Source organism: Pelobates fuscus, chromosome 7, assembly GCF_036172605.1.
Source record: "Pelobates fuscus isolate aPelFus1 chromosome 7, aPelFus1.pri, whole genome shotgun sequence".
In the NCBI taxonomy this organism is placed as follows: Eukaryota; Metazoa; Chordata; class Amphibia; order Anura; family Pelobatidae; genus Pelobates; species Pelobates fuscus.
Window position 1 is genome coordinate 138,481,556 of NC_086323.1, and position 12,644 is coordinate 138,494,199.

The following is a 12,644-nucleotide window of genomic DNA, read 5'->3' on the forward strand; positions in this document are numbered from 1 at the left end:
TCTTGGCCCACTCCCAATAAGCCTATTAAGTGTTTGAGAAGGAGTATATCTGTAACCAACACTAGAGGGCACCAAATACCACTTTAAAGTGCACAGAGGAAAAACCAACAAATAGGTGTATAAGCAAATAAATCCATTACTGCTCTTGGGGCTTGTAATACTCATATAACATAGAAAAGAGAGAGAAATCATGGCACGGTATATTTATTAATACAAATAGAAATTAAAAACCAATTACACTGAAAAGAAAACATGCACTGATCAAAGAAAAGTGTAAAGAATGCTATGCCCAGAGAAGGGCTAAAAGGGCAAGCTGCTCACAGTGGTAAAACTAGTTCTTCCAAATCCCAGTCGGTCATTTTGATTCAGTATACCTCTGTGGCCTCTCTCTATACTGTATATGCTTTTAACTGAATTAGGACTGAGGCTCGTTACTAATCAATTTGCATAATTTTTGTAAATTGTTATTAGTGCTATATCATACAATGCCTTGGATGGTTAGCACTATTTTTACTAATATCTGTCACAAATGTACTTTTCCAGGCGCCTAAATATAAAACTTATCTTGGGTCCCACAAACGGCTCCCTCTGCTGGTTCACGGGACAAACTACAACCTCTAAAATAAAGAAATAGCCATGACGTAATTTCCTTAAAGGGACCACGTCATCTAGGCGACCCAATGCTTTTTGGGCTCGCAGAGATGACCTAGACCAATGGGAACTCTTTTGAGCCTATTTAAGGCTTGTTTTAGCCTCCATTCTTTGCTTCTCAGGTAGGAGTAGGAGCTATTCTTTCCCAGCGCTTGTCCCCTGACCAACCTTTAAACTCATGTTGTTTCTTCTCAAGGAAACTCACACAGGCAGAACGAAACTATGATATTGGCAATAGAGAACTATTGGCCATTATCGTAGTCTTGAAGGAATAGAGACATCTCCTAGAAGGTTTGAGAGATCCCATTATGGTGCTAACGGATCATAAAAATCTTCTGTACCTAGGAGAGCCTAAACAGTTGAATTCCAGACCTGGAGCACGCAATGCCAAGGTCGATGCTGTCACGCCGCCAGCCGGCGCTGCTCCTGTCAGAGGGCAGCATGGGTCCTGGCGGGCGTGTATCGCTACAGCAGGGTTCACAAACTAAGGGTAATACTGCCAAACACTCACCAGAGGTGACCTCTCCTCTCTCAGCAGCCGGCTCTGTATCATTAAGGGCGCCGCCCGCTGCTGCTGTGAATAATAAAGGGTTTCCTGTTTAACCCTTAAAGGGCTAGATCAATCACTTTAATTTGGGTGTGTTACACACATAAGCATGATCACATGTTTCCCTACAGCCTATCAGGAAACACCTTTAGCTATTTAAACCTTGTTTGTTCATTTCTCTGTGCCCTGTCGTGGTTTCCAGTTGGTTATCCGAGAGCATGCACCTTGTATTGTTTTCTTGTGTATCTGACCTTGGCTTCCCTTATTGACTATCCGATCTCTGTATTCCTTGACTTTTGGCTTGGCTCCTGACTAGTCTGAATTCTCCATTCCTTGACCTTTGGCTTGTTTATCGTTTTCGTTATACCTTTGTCTTGGCTTTTCCCTATCTTGTATCTTTTTGCCTTTTTGCGTTAAATCCGGCCATTCTAAGGCCCGGTAATACGTCTTAGGTATTTTCTTGTTTTCTACTTAAGTTCTGCGTGTTGGGCATCTACAGTAATCCTGACAGATGCTTTGTCCAGGCAGTTTGATGTGAGTGAAGAGGAGAGACCAGAGGAGTGTTACATCATTCCCCTGGAAAGAATCGTAACTACAACACTTCTTTCTGTATCCTCTTCGCTGTTAAGTCGCATCATATCTACTCAATCTGAGTCCCCTGAAGGCAAGCCTAAAGATAAATTGTTAATTACCCCTACTGACAAACAGGAAGTTATGTCTTTATGTCATGACAGCAAACCAGTCGGACACCCTGGAATAACCAAGACCACTAATCTTGTAGCTCGTGACTTCTGGTGGCCTTCTTCACAGAGGGATATCAAAGACTTTGTGCTTGCTTGTGACAAATGTGCAGCTAACAAGACCATTCACAGGGTACCATGGGGTTTGCTCCAACCTTTACCCATACCCACTAAACCCTGGTCCAACTTGTCAATCGATTTTATAGTAGAACTTCCCCCTTCTAATGGACATACTGTCATATTTATGGTCGTAGATAGGTTTTCCCAAGATGGCACATTTCATACCCCTGAGGAAACTCACCTCCTCTGCTGAATTGGCTAGGATTTTCTCCAGGGAGGTATTCCGTTTACATGGCACACCGGAACAAATTGTATCTGACAAAGGTAGTCAATTTGTTTCTTGCTTCTGGAGGGCCTTTTGCTCGGAGATGGGTATTGAATTGTGCTTTTCCTCCGCTTACCATCCTCAGACTAAGGGAGCTGCAGAACATGCCAACAAGTCTCTTGAGCAGTATCTACGTTGTTTCGTTTCACATCACCAAGATGATTGGGTTGACTTGCTTCCTTGGGCTGAGGTTGCTCGCAATAACGCTGCTCACAAATCTTCTAGGCTCAGCCTTTTTTATGTAGTCTATGGCCGCAATCCTATTGTTCTTCTGACTGCATTCGGCTTTCTACCCGAAATAGCCATCTCCGTGTGCCTTCCATGAAGTTCGCTTCTTGTTTTATTGGTCCTTTCCGCATCCTGCTCAAAGTGAACCCTGTATCGTATTTCCTAGAATTACCTTATTCCATGCACATGCCTAATGTCTTCTATACCTCCCTGTTGAAACCTCTGATCTGTAATCGGTTTACTGGACCTTGCACTTCTCCACCTCCTGTATCGGTTGAGGAGGTTGATGAGTATGAGGTTTGTAGCGGAGAGGTAGTATAATCCACAGTATCTCCGCTGGGTAACAGGAACAACATAGAATAATCCAGGCAAATAAATACAGCAGACAATAATCCCGGTAGCAAGAATCCTTCCTTCCCAAGAACTAGACGACACATAAGCTGGGAGTCAACTGAGGTCTTTATTCACAGTTCCAGTATTTATGCAAGGCCCCATGCAAGGGGTTTCCATACTGACATAACGGGGGAATTTTGCACGTTTCTCCCATCAGGCACTGCTGGACGAGAGGGATACTCCCACTAAAATATACAGTTAAGTGGATTATCCCTCCATGCAGCAGAACCGGCAATTTATACTAAAATACATAACTTTTGTAATATTCCTCACATTTAAACGAATGGACGTTCGGTAGATAGCTGGGGTCTGAGCGCACAGTTCGTGAAAGTACCGCTCAGATCCCAGCATAAATAACCGAACGCCGCATGAAACAAGTATTACATTCAAGTTACCTTCAAACTACCGATTGACTTTAGGGAACCACTTTACTGAAGGACCGGGGCTCCTGAATGGCTTGGAAGTCCAGCGGTATTCGTGCCGTCGAGTAGCCGATTTTAGTTCCAGGCGCTCAACGACAAAATACCGCTGGGCTAACAAAGGATCCAAGATGGCCGACCGCCAAAAATGTTGCAATCCTTAATGGGAGCCACATGACCTCCTGTGTGTGGTCTCCCTTCGGTAGTTTGTTCGTTTCACGAACAGTGTTGAAATTCACTGTTCGTGAAACAATTGTATGAATGCTGGCGGTTTTTCATGCCGCCAGCATACGGACGCTATTGTTCGCATGGAACCTATACAGCATACATATACTTGGTTCTTAAAGGTATTTACACATCTTTATGAAAACACAATGAACAGTGGCTAATCTGCCACAAGGTTGCTGCTATCCTTGACTCTAGGTTCCTTAGGGGTAGCTAGTCTCCAGTATCTGGTCCATTGTAAGGGGTATGGTCCTGAAGAATGTTCCTGGGTCCCTCAGGTTGATATGCATGCTCCAAGGTTGGTCCGTTCTATTCATCACCGTCACCCAGGCAAGCCTGGTCCTTCACGCCCAGAGGTGTATCCTCCCGGGGGGGTTCTGTCACAAACTTAACTTTACCCGGCGCCCGCACCGCTGCTCTGGCCACACTGGCAGAACGTACTGCAGTGCCTCAGTCCTCAGGCCACGCGGCCCAAATGCTCCATGTGGCCGCGCGGCCTAAATATAATACTTATCTTGGGTCCCGCGAACGTCTGCCTCTGCTGGTTCGCGGGACAAACTGCAACCTCTCAAATAAAGAAATAGCCATGTCATTACCTTAAAGGGACCACGTCATCTAGGCGACCCAATGCTTTTTGGGCTCGCAGAGGTAACGTGGACCAGTGGGAACTCTTTTGAACCTATTTAAGGCTTGTTTTAACCTCCATTCTTTGATCTATCGTAGTTTCTGTTTGGATTCTCGTTGAGTGCTCTTGGTGATTCCCTTGTGATTTCCTGTGTTTGACCTCGGCTTCGTATTTGACTTCTGATTTCTGGTATCCTGACCCCGGCTTCATATTTGACTCGTGATTTCTGGCATCCTGACCCCGACTTCATATTTGACTTGTGATTTCTGGTATCCTGACCTCAGCTTTGTCTTGACTCTGAGTTATTCCTGTTGTATTAATACGTTAAGTCCAGCCAATCTAAGGCTCGGTAATACGCTTTTTGGATCCACCGTATGTGGGTTTCCTCTTTCCTGTGTGTTGGGGTACGACTCCCGTGACAATATCGAGTCTTTGTTACGCCGAGAGATCGGCACGCAGACACAACTTTATATGGGGGCGTGACTTCATAGCCATGCCTCCTGTACACGGAGTGAGCTTTACCAGCCAGGGACAGACACTACTCCATGTATACGATATTTTGCCAGCCCCCACTGACGTTGCAGCTGTGGATTGGCCACATTATGTCATGGAATGGCGGGACTTTTGATCATTACCCTCGTTACCCTCCTGCTTCCTCCGATTTCCTCCCGAAATCGTGAATTGGGCAGTGTGTTTGTGTTTGTATTGGGGGGCTGTGCTGTGTGTGTATTGGGGAGCAGTGTGTGTGTATTGGGGGGCAGTGTGTGTGTGTGTATTGGGGGGCAGTGTGTGTGTGTATTGGGGAGCAGTGTGTATTGGGGAGCAGTGTGTGTGTGTGTATTGGGGAGCAGTGTGTGTGTGTATTGGGGAGCAGTGTGTGTGTATTGAGGCAGTGTGTGTATTTAGGGAGGGGGTGTGTATTTGAGAGCAGTGTGTGTGTGTATTGGGGAGTAGAGTGTGTGTATTGGGGAGGTGTGTGTGTGTGTGTGTGTATTTAGGGAGGGTGTGTGTGTGTGTGTGTATTGGGGAGCAGTGTGTGTGTGTGTGTGTATTGGGGAGCAGTGTGTGTGTGTATTGGGGAGCAGTGTGTGTGTATTGAGGCAGTGTGTGTATTTAGGGAGGGTGTGTGTATTTGAGAGCAGTGTGTGTGTGTATTGGGGAGTAGAGTGTGTGTATTGGGGAGTTGTGTGTGTGTGTGTGTATTTAGGGAGGGTGTGTGTATTGGGGGGCAGTGTGTGTGTATTGGGGGCAGTTTGGGGGTTGGGGGGCAGATAAATAAATATATCCTTTTTTTTATTTTTTATTTCCTGCTATCCCTGGGGGTCCGGTGGGGAATCCCTGGTGGTCCTAGTGGTGAGAGTGAACTCAAGCCTGCAGATCCTGAGGCTAGAGTTTACTCTCGCGAGAACCGGAGCATTGCCATGGTAACCGCGGCAACGTTCTGTGCTCACGAGAGGAGGACCCGGAGGAGCTGCAGGCTAAGCAGCTCTCCCTTTCCTGCCGGCTGCCGGCAAAGCTCCTGCGGACCGGTGAGGGAGATCACTGATCTCCCCTCCAGTCCTTGAAGGCACCCAGCAGGGCTGGCAGGAGAGAGCAAGGCACTGTTTCTCGGGGGGAGCAAATGCCCCGTTGCCTCCCGCCCCTGGATCCGCCAGTGGTGTGGCACCTAAATTGTAGCGGAATATTATTAATCTATATTTTGTACTCAGCGGCGTACACACAATCCATGGGGCCCCGGTGTGAAACTGACCCGTGTGCCCCCCTACCCGCACCCCCCCCCCGACAGACAGACAGACACACACACACACATACATACATACATAGAGACACACATACATACAGACTGATACATACAGACACACACATACATACAAACGTACAGGCACACATATATACATACAGACAGACAGATATACAGGCACACAGACAGACACAGACAGACACACACATACAAAGACACATACAAACAGACAGGCACACAAACACACAGGCAGACACATACAGACAGACACACACATACAAAGACACATACAAACAGACAGGCACACAAACACACAGACACATACAGACAGACATACACATACAAAGACACATACAAATAGACAGGCACATAAACACACAGGCAGACACAGACAGACAGACACACACACACACAAGACACACAAAGGCACATACATATAAACGGACAAGCACACACACACACATACAGGCACAGAGAGACATACAGGCAGACACACACAGACATACAGGCAGACACACACACACACATACAGACTGACACACACAGACAAATAGACAGACACACACACACACATACATACAAATACATACATACAAACAAACAGGCACACATACATACAGACAGACACACACATACTGACAGACAGGCACACAGACAGACACAAACACACATACAAACACACACAAAATGTTTGTCACCCTCCTGTTTCCTACCTTTTAGGTGCAGGAGGGTGACATTCCCTGGGGTCCAGTGGTGGTTCAGGTGGATGGGTGTCAGAGTTCCCACTCTGACTCCCTCCTTATTTCCTCCCGCACGGCCTGTGTGTTTCCTGGGAGGAGTGACGTGCAGTCACTTCCTCCCAGCTGTCTGATCTCATCACAGGGGGCCCGGCCGCGCTGTTAAAGCGCCCAGAGCTGACCGGGCCCACTGACAATACATATTCATCGGGTGGCCCTGACAGCATGGGCCACCCGATGGACCCCTTAACATGCGGCCCCGCCGTTTTTGTTTTTTTTCTTTTTATGGTATTTTTATTTAAGATTTTTTTAACCCCTTATGGATGGAGGCAATTGTGCACGTTCTGATCAAAACAAAAGCTAGAATTTGCCTACGTCTGTTAAACCATAACTTACCTTTTTTTATATTAAGTGCACCCACACTTATTAAATAAAATTTGTACAGGAGAAACTGGGCTTTCCTTTCACATCATATATTCATATATGAAACATAATTTAGTATGAATAAATATCATAAGTGTAGGAAATTAAGAACTGTTGTTATGTTCTTAATTCTGCATGACATTATAACTGTGAATGTCATAATAATGTTGACTTTTACTGCAATAAAAAAAATATACATTTGTATTCAGCGATGTCTCATGAGTACAATAGTACCGCCCATGTACAGGTATAAGAGTGTTTTGGAAAGTTACAGGGTCACATATAGCACGTTCCCTTTTTCAGTTTACACCTCGATTTTTTGCCAGATTGGTTATGTTGCCTTTGAGACCATATAGCAGCCCAGGAATAAAAATGAACCCCATCATGACATACCATTTGCAAAAGTAGACAATCCAAGGTATTGCAAATTGGGTATGTCCTGTCTTTTTTTAGCAGCCACTTAGTCATAAACCCTGGCCAAACTTTGACAAAAACGCTGCCTTTTTACTGATTATATCATCAGCATTGTACATTTTTCTGATCATATTTGTGTTCAGTGATGTCTCATGAGTGCAACAACACTCCCCATATCCAGGAAAGTTACAGGGTCAAATATAAGACTTGCCCAATGTAGTTTTTACACATTAAAATTTGACACTTCCAGTGTATCAGGACAGGAATCCTAAGTGATAGGTGATCCCATTCTCCCTTCATCTCTAGGATCACCTATCACTCAGGATTCCTGTCTTGATCCACTGGAAGTGGAGATATGTCCATATTGCTGATGATCTTTTAAGTGCAATTTTAATAATTTTTTTGTACATTCAATCTGCACTATATTTCTTTTATGTTTATTCCATGCTAATGAATCTACATATATACCTTGTAGGGGTGATAAGCTGACACGTCGCCTGGCTCTAGTGAGTTTTTTCCCCCTCATCTTGCGTGTCCTTTACCATTAAAATTACATATTACACCATGTACAGTTTATCTTCTTAGATATCTTATATGTCCTCCATTTTTTAAGGTCGTATTCCTTTTTATATATTTTTCACTTTATAAGGTGTCACTTAGTTGTTCTGTTCTGAAATCCTACACTTTGCATGTTTTGTTTAAACATTCACATTCCCATCACATATGGTATAATGTAACAAAGAGAGGAGGAGATACAGCGCTCACTCAAATGGCAGCAGATTTGGTTAATTAATATACCCTAACAATCCAAGGGAAAACAATAGGTAGAAAACAAGAAAGAACAGGTTTGCGCCAAGCAGGCCTGAACTGGCCATCGGGCATACCGGGCAAATGCCTGGTGGGCTGCGATAGCCATGGGCCGAGGCCGGCAGGGGAGGTCACAGGATCTCCCCTGCCAGCCCCTGCAGTGCGTCTCCGTGGGCCGGTGTGAAGATCAAAGATCTCCCTCACCGGCCCACAGGCATTGAGATGTGGCCGCCGGCTGGGGAGTGAGGGAGGCAGGAGGGACCCGGGGAGCTCTAGCCAGCAGCTCTGCTGGGTCCTCTCGCGAGGTCTGAGCGTTGCTGCGGTTACCATGGCAACGCTCAGATCTTGCGAGAGTGAGTTCACTCTCACCACTAGGACCACCAGGGAAGGCCACATGGATCCCTCCTCCATGGAAACCCGTCTCCTCCCCCTCCAAGGCTAAAGGTAAGAAGGGGGGGATACATAGTTTTTAGTTTTTCTTTTTTAAATAAAAAAAAAACCAAAAAACATATTTATATAAACACTGCGCTATTTACACTCATACACAGCACACTCATACTAACAGCACCCTCAGACACAGACAGCACCCTCAGACACACACAGCACACTCACTCACACAGCACCCTCAGACACAGACAGCATCCTCAGACACAGACAGCATCCTCAGACACAGACAGCACCCTCAGACACACACAGCACCCTCAGACACACACAGCACCCTCAGACACACACAGCACCCTCAGACACAGACAGCACCCTCAGACACAGACAGCACCCTCAGACACAGACAGCACCATCAGACTCACACAGACTCACACACACAGCACCCTCAGTCATACAACACACACAGCACACACACACGTATCCTCAGTAAGAAACATTAGAAAATTAGAAACATAGAATGTGGCAGTAGATAAGAACACCCTCACACACACTGCACTCCTCACACACATGCTGCACCCTTCACACATACACACAGCACACTGAGCCCTTCACAAATACAATACATCCAAACATTCATATATATATATATATATATGTATGTGTTTGGACGTACTGTATGTGTGAAGGGCGCAGTGTGTTGGGTGTATGTGTGAAGGGTGCAGCATGCATAATATTATTATTATTATTGCCATTTACATAGCGCCAACAGATTCCGTAGCATTTTACAATATTATATACTACATCACCCCTTATACTGCACCACTACACACATTATGCTCCAGATACACGCTAGATCCCTTACCCTATATTCACTCTGAATACTCTATATATACACACACACATACATACACACACACACACACACACACACACACACACAATCTCCTATACACACTCTGGGTCATTTACACACAAGATCCCCAACACACACTACATTCCTGACATACAAACTCCATATCCCCTATGCACACACTACATTCCTACATTCCTTGTAAGCAAACACATACTACATTCTCTAAACACACACTCTCTACAATCCCTACACACACTACAGCCCATATGCACACACTCACTACATCCCCTATACACACTATGCCCCCTATACACACACTCGCTACAGCCCCTAGCCACACATATTACACCACAAACACAAATTAAATTGATCTATTTACACAATACCACACCACAATCCACTTACTCTACACACACGTAATCCCACAAGCAGGCACCAAACACATGCACCATAAGCTTTTCTGGCCCTTTTGTCCTCTGGTATCCCACTTATGGAGACACCAGAGACAAGTTACAAGCAAACACAGCGCAAGCATGTTATTAAATTTGCTTGCGCTGTGCAGAACACATACAGGGCCTTTTTCTCATGCTAGAGGTCTTAAAGGACCACTCTAGTGCCAGGAAAACATACTCGTTTTCCTGGCACTAGAGTACCCTGAGGGTGCCCCCACCCTCAGGGACCCCCTCCCGCCGGGCTCTGGAGAGAGGAAGGGGTTAAACTTACCTCTTTTTCCAGCGCCGGGCGGGGAGCTTTCCTCCTCCTCTCCATCTTGATCGCGACGTCATCGGCTGAATGCGCATGCGCGGCAGGAGCCGCGCTCGCAATCAGCCGGTCGCATAGGAAAGCATTTACAATGCTTTCCTATGGACGCTTGCGTGCTCTCACTGTGATTTTCACAGTGAGAAGCACGCAAGCGCCTCTAGCGGCTGTCAATGGCACCCAGACCACTTCATTAAGCTGAAGTGGTCTGGGTGCCTAGAGTGGTCCTTTAAGCAGGGCTCTGCGCATTGAACCAACATGCTCACTTTGAGAGGGGGTGTGCTTGTCATTAGTGATGACAAAACACACCCTCTCTAGCCCCGCCACTTTCTCAGGGGGCCGCTCTGATTGAAAAATGCCCGGGACAAATTTTTTCCCCAGTCCAGCCCTGGCGCCAAGTAGAAATTAAAATAAGTATGGATGTGTGTGTGTGTGTGTGTGTGTGTGTGTGTGTGTGTATATATATATATATATATATATATATATATACAGTAAAACCAAATAGTGATAGAAATAACTTAGATATACTTAAAAAGGGGTCTTTTTTTCTATAAGCCTTTGAGGAGGAGATGATTTAGTGTAGATCAGTCAAAGGACCTTCTTGGTGTTCAAATAAATTAGGTTTTGATTGAGGTAGGGAGTTTTGTTATTGGTACAATTTCAAGAGCACCTTATACTCAATGATATTAGCTTGGGTGGAATGATCCCCACCGAGGATATATATGAGTAGTGGTAGATGTTGTGATGGTCCCTGGAGAGGCTCCTTTAAGATGATAAAATAAATACAGGATAAAAAATAAAAAAAATAAAAAAAAATTTAGGGTAAAAACAATATTTATTGTAATATACCACACAAAATGAAATAAAAGCAAATTAAAAAGTCCTTCTGAATAGTAACAACCGCTTTCGCCCTTGGGCTTTCTCAAGTGATCCACTACCTGCTGACCCTACCGGACCCGACATAGGGAACGCGATTACTCACTAGCTTCGAAACAATGTGCACCACAATAGGTAAACCGACTCACTCACTATCACACCTATACAAACACCTGGGCGACAAACAAAATGAACCATTACCCACGTCGTATACCAAACAATGGGAACGTGATCTAGATTTCGCACTTACTACACCCCAGTGGCAGAAGATCTTCCAACTAACATACACCCTTGCTACATGCTCTAAACACCTAGAGACAAACTTAAAACTTCCAACACGATGGTATCACATGCCAGTTAAGTTGCATAAGTGGAACCCTGAAATTACAGTTGCGTGCTGGAGATGCGTCGCTGACAAGGACGACTTACTACACATCTGGTGGCAGTGTACCCCACTTCAGAAGTACTCGGCGGAAGTAATTCCAACCATATGGTCAATCTGTAATCTACCGATATCTCTCAGCCCTGCAGAGGCCCTCCTTCTACACACTGACACACCGCTTGCCAAACTCAAAACATCCTGTCTCCCGCTCTTAAAGGTGGCAGCAAAATTGTTAATTCTCCTCCACTGTAGATCACCACACACCCCCACTATGAGAAAATGGACAGACATTAGACGGATGGAAGAAGTGACGGTGTTCCCAACATACAGATACCAAAGCTTCTCTGACAGGTGGAGCTCGTAGGACACACACCTATCAGATAGAGAGTCACAGAGGTAAAAGCACACACAGAAGACATGAAGAAGGACACAAAGGGACACCCACTTGCACATAATTAAGACAACGTAGACTCACTGAACAGTAGTGCTCCCTCAAAGGAGGTAGAGCAGTAAATATGTAACTATGTCACATAATAGCACGGACACTTCTGATACAAATAGAACCCGGTAGGATGCACATCCTCTTGCGATGTACCACTGACCTATCATGCCTGCTATTTCCCCCCTCTCCTTCTATTGTCATCCCCCCAGTTCTAAGATGAATGTTAATTACACAAACTGTATTGTGCTATAGAATTGCATGTACTGTTTGTGGAAATGTAAACTGCATTTACATTCAATAAAGCTTTAAAAGAAAATTAATATATATATATATATATATATATATATAAATAAATTAGAAATAAACAATTCCCTACAGCCGTCACTGATGGGGTGTGGACACATCTAGTCAGCGGTAGCTTCGCCCAGTGTCTAAAAATGTCAGGGGTAGGAAAAATACTTTGTCTCAGTATATCTTTAGACTGAGTTGGAATTTCAGTAAAATTCCACCACAGTCAGTATGAATATTCTATAAAGATTCTGTCATTATAAAATACTAATATTGCAAGATGGAGGGGGACAGTGCCGCTTTAAGGATGGGAAGGGGGGGCATG